This window comes from Hyla sarda, chromosome 2 (assembly GCF_029499605.1).
Source record: "Hyla sarda isolate aHylSar1 chromosome 2, aHylSar1.hap1, whole genome shotgun sequence".
Lineage (NCBI taxonomy): Eukaryota > Metazoa > Chordata > Amphibia > Anura > Hylidae > Hyla > Hyla sarda.
The window spans coordinates 335,423,965-335,432,965 of record NC_079190.1 but is presented as its reverse complement, the minus strand read 5'-3'; positions in this window follow the sequence as shown (position 1 = coordinate 335,432,965).

The following is a 9,001-nucleotide window of genomic DNA, read 5'->3' as shown; positions in this document are numbered from 1 at the left end:
CCATTCAGCCACTAAATGGTCTTCTCATGCTTCCAACACCTCCACGCTATGTCCTTCAGTCACTATATGGTCTCCTGACACTGATGCCACCACCAGGCTCTGTCATTGTGCTGCTGTGCGGCAGTGATTCTAAAAGCGATGCCGGTAATCTGCATGTTATTCTGAATAACAGTATTATTTCACTAACCCAGCACACTCCATATGCGTTTTAGAACACAGCTAAGTGTTCTATACCCCTATAGAGGCTGTATATAGGCTAGAAATAGCCTTTTTTAATATAGATTCGCCGCGAAAAAATATGGATCGAAACAAACTTTCCGGAAAATTTGGCGAATCGGCTGAATCGAATTTTTTGAAAAGTTCGCTCATCTCTAATGGTATTATGTATGGTAATAATATTCCTCCTTGTATACTGGTATTATTATTAGTAACATTGATCAGTATACAGGATTTGGTCATTAACAGTATGATGGTAATATGTATGGTGATAATATTCCTCATTTGTTTCTCTATAAATTAAAGGGCTCATGGATTTTCTTGTCTTGTGTTTTCAAATATTTTTTTCATAGATAATGGGGATAGCGAGCAGGGGAGGGGCAGGCCTTGAGCTGTGTAAGGGGCCCCAACATTTCCAATGGCAGATCTGAGATCAATTAGACTATGAACCTCTCTCCCAGAGGAAGTCACATGGTGAACCCAAAAAAAGAGTTCAAAACGGATACATTTCTGGAGAGTAATAATATTACAGGTTATGGATACTAGATTTATGAGGAAAGAATGATGATCCAGGGATTTATTCTGATCGCCATCCATACTGGAGTCAGGAAGGAATTTTTTTCCTCTTTCATGGGGCAATTGGAATCAGTCTCATATGGGTTTTTGCCTTCTTCTAGATCAACACAGTTGGCATACAGTACAGACCAAAAGATTGGACACACCTTCTCATTCAGAGTTTTCTTTATTTTCATGACTATGAAAATTGTACATTCACACTGAAGGCATCAAAACTATGAATTAACACATGTGGAATTATTTACATAACAAAAAAGTGTGAAAAAATGTCATATTCTAGGTTCTAGCCACCTTTTGCTTTGATTACTGCTTTGCACACTCTTGGCATTCTCTTGATGAGCTTCAAGAGGTAGTCACCTGAAATGGTCTTCCAACAGTCCTGAAGGAGTTCCCAGAGATGTTTAGCACTTGTTGGCCCTTTTTGCCTTCACTCTGCGGTCCAGCTCACCCCAAACCATCTCGATTGGGTTCAGGTCCGGTGACTGTGGAGGCCAGGTCATCTGGCGCAGCACCCCATCACTCTCCTTCTTGGTCAAATAGCCCTTACACAGCCTGGAGGTGTGTTTGGGGTCATTGTCCTGTTGAAAAATAAATAATGGTCCAACTAAACGCAAACCGGATGGAATAGCATGCCGCTGCAAGATGCTGGGGTAGACATGCTGGTTCAGTATGCCTTCAATTTTGAATAAATACCCAACAGTGTCACCAGCAAAGCACCCCCACACCATCACACCTCCTCCGCCACACCAGCACACATGTAAAGTGAAAACCATTTCAGGTGACTACCTCTTGAATCTCAACAAGAGAATGCCAAGAGTGTGCAAAGCAGTAATCAAAGCAAGAGGTGGCTACTTTGAAGAACCTAGCATATGACATAAAAAAGTGTGAAACAACTGAAAATGTTTTGTATACAATTCCACATGTGTTAATTCATAGTTTAATGCCTTCAATGTGAATCTACAATTTTCATAGTCATGAAAATAAAGAAATCTCTGAATGAGAAGGTGTGTCCAAACTTTTGGTCTGTACTGTATATGTTGAACTTGACAGACATTTGTCTTTTTTCCACGTTACAATATATGTTACTATTTTACTAATGTTGCTGTGACCTAATAAACATAAACCAAAACAGCAGCTGTGGGGGTCAAGGTGGATGAATAGGACTCATTTTTTATTTTTAATGTGCTCCCCAGCTATGTCCCTGAATAACCCCTCTAGCATTCTTTTCTCTGAGGCAAGATGTATTATCATATTATCCTGAAAAATGCCTGTAAAAGGAAAAATGGCTTCACTGTAAACCAAACATATTTTTTATTCATAGAATTAGAAAAAAAAAGTCCAGAATTTCTATGTACATTGTCTATTTGGATAATGATCACCATCTCCTCTGATTCTTTAGTTGACATGCAGCCCTATATCATAAAAGAGAAGGAGAAATGTGATTATTTTCTCCAGACATCCCCTTTATGTTTCATTAGAACAATACCGGACAAAAGTTACAGCATCGTCAACTTGGCAAATGCAAATTGGTGAATTATTATTGAAAATAACTTTCATCCAATCATCCACACTTTCTTTTTTAGGAAATATTGCAATGAGCTTTCTATCCGGACTACCAATGAATGGACCTCTTCTCATTTAGGGAGGAGTCACTCAAATCGGCTTAAATTTATATTGGACAACAGCTCCAGATTTGTACAGGAGTTCCATTTCCTGCTCCTGTAAACTAAGCAGTGAGGCATACATTGTATGTATGCCTCGCTGCTCAGTCAATATTCACTTGATCAGGTGCAGGGTGCCTGCCCCAGTAAATTTAGTATAGGAGTGTAAGCAGTGATCCATACAGCAGCAGCATTCATGTGGCTGCAGAGACCCTCCTAGGGGCATTAGCTAGGGGCAGTACACAATTTGCCCAAAAACAAATACCCACAAATTTGGAGTCAGACAAATTCAGCTCTTTTTAAAACTAAAACTGATTCATCATGATGTAATTTGTTCATATTTAATCCTGACAATTTGATGGTCTTGGTCTACCTATATATTTTTCTTTTAAACATTCCCTTTTTGTTTATAATTAAGTGAGATCATTTAAGAGATTGAAAGTGTCTAGTATATGATGTTTTTTGCTTTACGTCCATTTTTTCAGCCATAAACAGCTTTTTTACAGTGTGGGAAAGTGGCCTTAATGTGACTCAGTGGAGTGTATGGCCAATGTGCTTGTCTGGACTTTCAACACCATCTTCGGGGCATGCTATTGATAAGATGGCAGTTGGTGTCTGGAGAAGTCCCTCCAAATATGGATCAGGACATTAGGAAGTCCTTTGACAGTCTGTGGCACTATGTGATATATAATATCCAAAGGTTTTCTCGATTTGATTCAGGTCTGATAAGGGCCAGTCAATAGCTACAATGACTGTCATCCTGGAACTGCACCTACACACTTTGGCTCCATTAGACTGGGCTTTGTTCAGCACCAGAAGGAACCCAGGGCTCACTGCACTGAAGTAAGGTCTGAGAATAGCACTGGGGACCTAATTCTGGTACCTAACAGCAGGTCAGGGTCAGGGTACTGTTGCAGGTGGAGGTTTGTATGACCCTGTAAGAATTTGCCTCTTTAGGTCATTACTGACCCATTGCCAATCTGATAACCTTGTATGATGTTGTAGGTAATATAATGTTTATCACTACTTTTCCAGACTCTTTATGTCTTTCAAATGTACTCATTGTGCATCTGTTCTGTCTGTGAAAAGTATAGAATGCCAATGGTGGACCTGCCAAATGCATTGTTCACTGGTAATCGTGCACAGTGCTGGGCTGAGAGCACAGGTTCCCCTAGAGGACATTGGGCATTTTCGCCACCCTCATAGAGTCTGATTCTGGCAATCTGGTCAGCCCGCTGGAGGTCATTTTAAAGTGCTCTAGCAGTGCTCCTCCTGTTCAACTTTGAACAAAGGAGCAGGTGCTGGTCCTGCTGCTGTTTGTTTTCCATCTATGTCACTGGCCAGGTCTTCTTGTATACAAGATCATTTCATGGTATCTTAAAGGGGTAATCTGCCCCTAGACAGCTTATCCCCTATCCAAAGAATAGGGGAAAAGATGTCTGATTGCAGGGATCCGAAGGATTGTGACATCACAGCCACACCCCCTTGTGACATCACAACCACGCCCCTTCAATGCAAGTCTATGGCAGGGGGCTTGGACACCCCCTTCCATAGAGTTGAATTGAAAAGGAGGGTGTGATGTCATGAGGGGGTGTGGCCATGATGTCAGCGCTCCATCGCTAGTCATCAGGCACAAAGCGAAGTTCGCTCCATGCACCGGATGACTGCGGTGCCACGGCAGAGATCGCAGAGGGTCCGAGCGGCGGGAGCCCCACAATCAGACATTTCATCCCTGATCCTTTAGAGAGGGGATAAGATGTTTAGGGGCAGAGTACCCCTTTAATGTTCTTGAGACTATGCAGGAAGACTACACTCTCATTTACACTGCACAGAAATTGTCAATCCAGTCAGTCTGCAACCTATGGATTCCCTAGTAAGGTCCACACCTCCATATGAAAGTCCATATGAAGGGGGGGGAAATGAAAAATGATTGTGGAATTGTGTTATTAATGATATAAATGTTTTTGTAAATTATGTAACGATCAAATAAAGATTAATATTATAATAAAGGAAGCACTTCAGGTATTTGCCTATATCATGCATACTAACCACTGAAAGTTGTACAGTGCCATTTCTTTCATTCCAGCACAGCTGCATCTATGTAATTTGGTCATGAGATCATAAATCGCTTCTGCTGTAATGTGAACTGACCTCAACCAATCCGTTAAGTTGGGTAAACTCCAACACCAGCAGCCTAAGTAGATGACCAGGTGCAATCATAAAACACCACACAACTGATTCATGGGAAATGTAGGCAGCATTAGTAATCCATATAAGTGATGGTATTGAATCCAGTATGAAACTAAACTCATGCTTGCCACATCAGCTAAAAAAGGTAAGCAAAAGGCACACACAAGAACCTCAACATTATTCTCTAATAATAGCCTATGCTGCACTATGTAAGCAAGAAAAGAAAAAAGTCCTTTAGTCTCACAAAGTTGGTGGGTTGGACAACATTTGTCAGCTAAATATCAGAATTAAAAACATGTTGTATGGTACATTGAAATACTTTTAAAACATTGGGAAAGTTAATACTAGTAGTTGGGATGTGGGGGTGATGTTTGATATGATAATTTTTCTCTATGTATGACAGTATATTGCTTAATAATACAGTCATACACTTACTAAATAATACTGGTATACAAGGAACAAGTACATCACATTGCATTTTACCATCATAGAGTAACCAAAGGAATCCCAGTATTGCAAGACCAACATTACTAATAATACTAGTATATAATGTCAGAATAATACTGTTACACCACAACACATATTATCATCAACAAGTGACTTAAAAATATCACCATACTGAAACTGAATAACACTACGGCAGAAAGATCAATATCCCCCCCCCCCCCCATATAGTGGGAGATATCAGCAGTATACATGCTTTTCAGAACTATAAGTGATTACAGTGCTGTAACAGTATGTGTATATATATATATAGAGAGAGAGAGAGAGAGACTGAGAGAGACTGACTGAGAGAGACTGACTGAGAGAGACTGACTGAGAGAGACTGACTGAGAGAGACTGACTGAGACTTGCAGGGGAAATCTTCTTGGAATCAGTCGCATTCATTTTATATTTCCCCTGGCACAGACTGCCATGGTAATTTCTTGCATCAATGTTTCTGCAGAATAAAAAAAAAAAAAAAACACCATCTTAGATTCCTCACATTTCTAGCACCTTTTTCACCTTTTATCTATAAGTGGTCATAATGCCCCCATTGGTGTACCACAAAGTGAGGTTAGGGCTACACAGTGATAGAGGTTGTGTGACCAAAATACTTGTGCAACTTTTCTGCGACTTGCTGTTGTGGGAATTACAGTTGCAATTTGGCTTGATGAAAAAGTTGTGTGTGACTTGTGACCTGTTACCGAAAATCCATCTACCTACGAAGAGGTAGTAGTACAAAGTTAGTTGGTACACCTAGAAAAGTCTATGGGATTGTGGTACCTACCTTAGCTTTTGTAATGTAATAAGTTTCTGATAACACTGAGATAACTTTACATGTTGTGATGGGACATACACACAATCCAGTTGAGATTAACTCTAGAGATGAGCGAACTTCCAGTAATTTGATTTGTCACGAACTTCTCGGCTCGGCGTTTGCTGACTTTAGCCTGCATAAATGAGTTCAGCTTTCAGGTGCTCTGGTGGGCTGGAAAAGGTGGATACAGTCCTAGGAGAGAGTCTCCAGCCCACCGGAGCACCTGAAAGCTGAACTCATTTATGCAGGCTAAAGTCAGCAACTGCCGAGCCGAGAAGTTCATGACGAATCGAATTACTGGAAGTTCGCTCATCTCTAAAGAATTCTACTGAAAGGGGTCTTCACAACTTGGCTCCCTGCGGTATGTATTTAGAAACCTTACTCATGGTTACTTGCTTTATAATTACCTATTGCAGGGCATAAGGCACAAAAGGTAGCAGATTGTAAGATGTGTGGCTCTGACTTCAACTGGAAGTCCACAAAGAGTCCAGTGGTAGCAGAAGAGTCCTTGTGCAGCTTCTATCTCTTCTGATATGGGAATCTTTTCCTTTTTGGAGTTGAAACATGAATGTAGAACAAACAACCTTTCAGCCTGGACTGGAGACAGTTTTTTGGTAATATAACTCATAAATCCCACACTTGTAAAAGCCAACCCCTGTTGCCAGGATGCATTTTTTCTGGGTTTCTTTTTTTGTGTGCCATAGGCATATGCAACAGGATTATTTAGCAAGTGACTTAAACATGACAGATGGATTGGGCCACTGACATCCTTGCTATTGGAATCTAAGGTCTAAACCATAAGCCTAATGTAGTACATGATAAGGCAGGAAGCCAATGGCTCTCTGCTCTGCCATTTTTTGAAATGTATCAGTGTCCTGAGGATGCAGATACAGTCTTCTTTCTGGGCCAACAGGCATAACATCTGGGCTGTGTGCTCTAGGAGCCCAATGCAGCCGGAGCCAACCTGAGACCACAGGCCCCATAGCAGCCATTATGGGTATTACACACCTAAAACATGAGTCTAAGAACTAGCACTTAAACAGAAGAAAACAACATTACAGTGGGTTAAAGAGAAACAGTCATAAGTGTGGATAAATGGAACAAATTGATATTTAAACTGCACAGGTCAAGGAGATCTTGTTGGAACTTTTGTCTGGTTCAATTCCAATAAAACATATGGTGACTGAAGAAAATCTCATTCCCCCCCCCCCCCCCCCACCCAATTCATGAAATGAGGTTATAATTTCAGGTAATATACTTGGGGAGGGGTTATCATCCCCTCAGGTGTATGGAGAAAGTTGAGACACTTTTCTGATTCATTAAAAGATAATAGGTTTGGTGATACTGATGTAATTTTTACACTCCTCAACACTAGGCAGGTGTCACATTTTCAAGCTCCTAGCGCCAATCTGTGGCATGTATAAGGGGCTTCAATAAATAAAAGCCACATCAAAAGCACATTTTTTCAGCCACATGAAACCTCAGAAATTGGTCAGTATCAGTTTAGTATAATTGTGCACTGCCTCCAAAATGATAGGTACAGAATCTTTGAACTGAGAGACCTTTGTCTATCACTCCAGTAGATCACTATGTGCATAGGCCGAGGTCTCGGCACTGTACAACGTTGTGTGTCCCAGTGGTTGTAAGACCAATGATGAACTGGAACACACAGAGGTAAACACCTTCACGAACGGATCATCAGATCAGAATATGCCATAGGGATCCAGTCTGTACTGCAAGTGAGACTGGACACCACATTAGTCTAGGGCATCGAACAGTGTGTATACAAACAACCAGAAGCTACTTGCCCGACATTGTGTTTTGGCTACAAAGCAAAAATGCTCAGTGACCACCACCTTCCTGTAGTAATTCCATATTTTTCTCGGGTTATATATCATTGCTAGTTTTCTTCTGCAATAATGTGATTTATTAATGTCAAAAGACACTTCTCTTAATGTTTCTATATGGCTTTATATAGTCTCGGCTCCTAGCTGCTTTTCACAACCGAATTTGTTTGAGTCACAGGACAGCTTGGGGGGGGGGGGGGGGGGGGTGTTACACTGGGAATTTCCCTTGGACACCACTCACAGGTTCTGCGGGTTTAAAGCAATAGTAGATTGTATGATTCTACCTTCCTGTTTGTTACTGTCAGTGCAATATGAGGAAGTGTTGCAATATAACTACGGTACTCTTCCTTGGTATATATATTAACAGCTGGGAATTTCTGCCTTTACAAACCAGATTCATGTATCGACGACCATGTGAAAGTGTTCATTACATAATATCCAACACTAGAATAAACTTACAAATGTACACAGAAATATAACATGAAAAATACTAAATAAACCTTTATTGACATATATGCAATATAAAATCACACCAGAGAACATACTAGATAGTGCATATAGTGCATACAGGCACACAAACACTGGAGCCTAGGGATCAGTAGAACAGAAAATAGTGCAATAATGTTTACCTAGACTAGTACACTATACTGCTACATAGCTATACATGGCAGCAAGAGCCCAGGGCAAATGAAAGGGAAGATAAACCCTAATGCCATGCATGGAGCCAGATCTATACATACCTACCCCAACACATGTTAAGCTTTGTCAGGGGGCATACTGCATGCCAACCCTGCGTTCCCAGTCTATTGAAGCACCAGCAGTGATAGGCTGTTCTTCCTCCCTGCACTTAAGCACTGCTATGCCCTCTTGCTGCCCCCGCTCTGATGTGTTCTCCCCCCCCCCCACCTCACTCTTCCCTTAGCCCACAATAATTCTTCTTTATCCCCACCCACCCCCACCCCCTCTCCCTATCCCTGCGCTAACTATTTGCTGCAGCGGCCTGCTGGACAGTTAAATCATACTTTACAGTGACAATGGCAAAACTCTCAGGCAATCTCCGCAGCCTGAGAGTAGTGCGATCAGGAGATGTACCAAAGTCCCTTTTAATCGACATATGAGAAACATGTACCAAGTTTAATGGAAATATCTGCAGGCGTGGGAAGTTATGCTAAAAAAAAAACATACGTTAGGTTTTATATAGATATAGATTA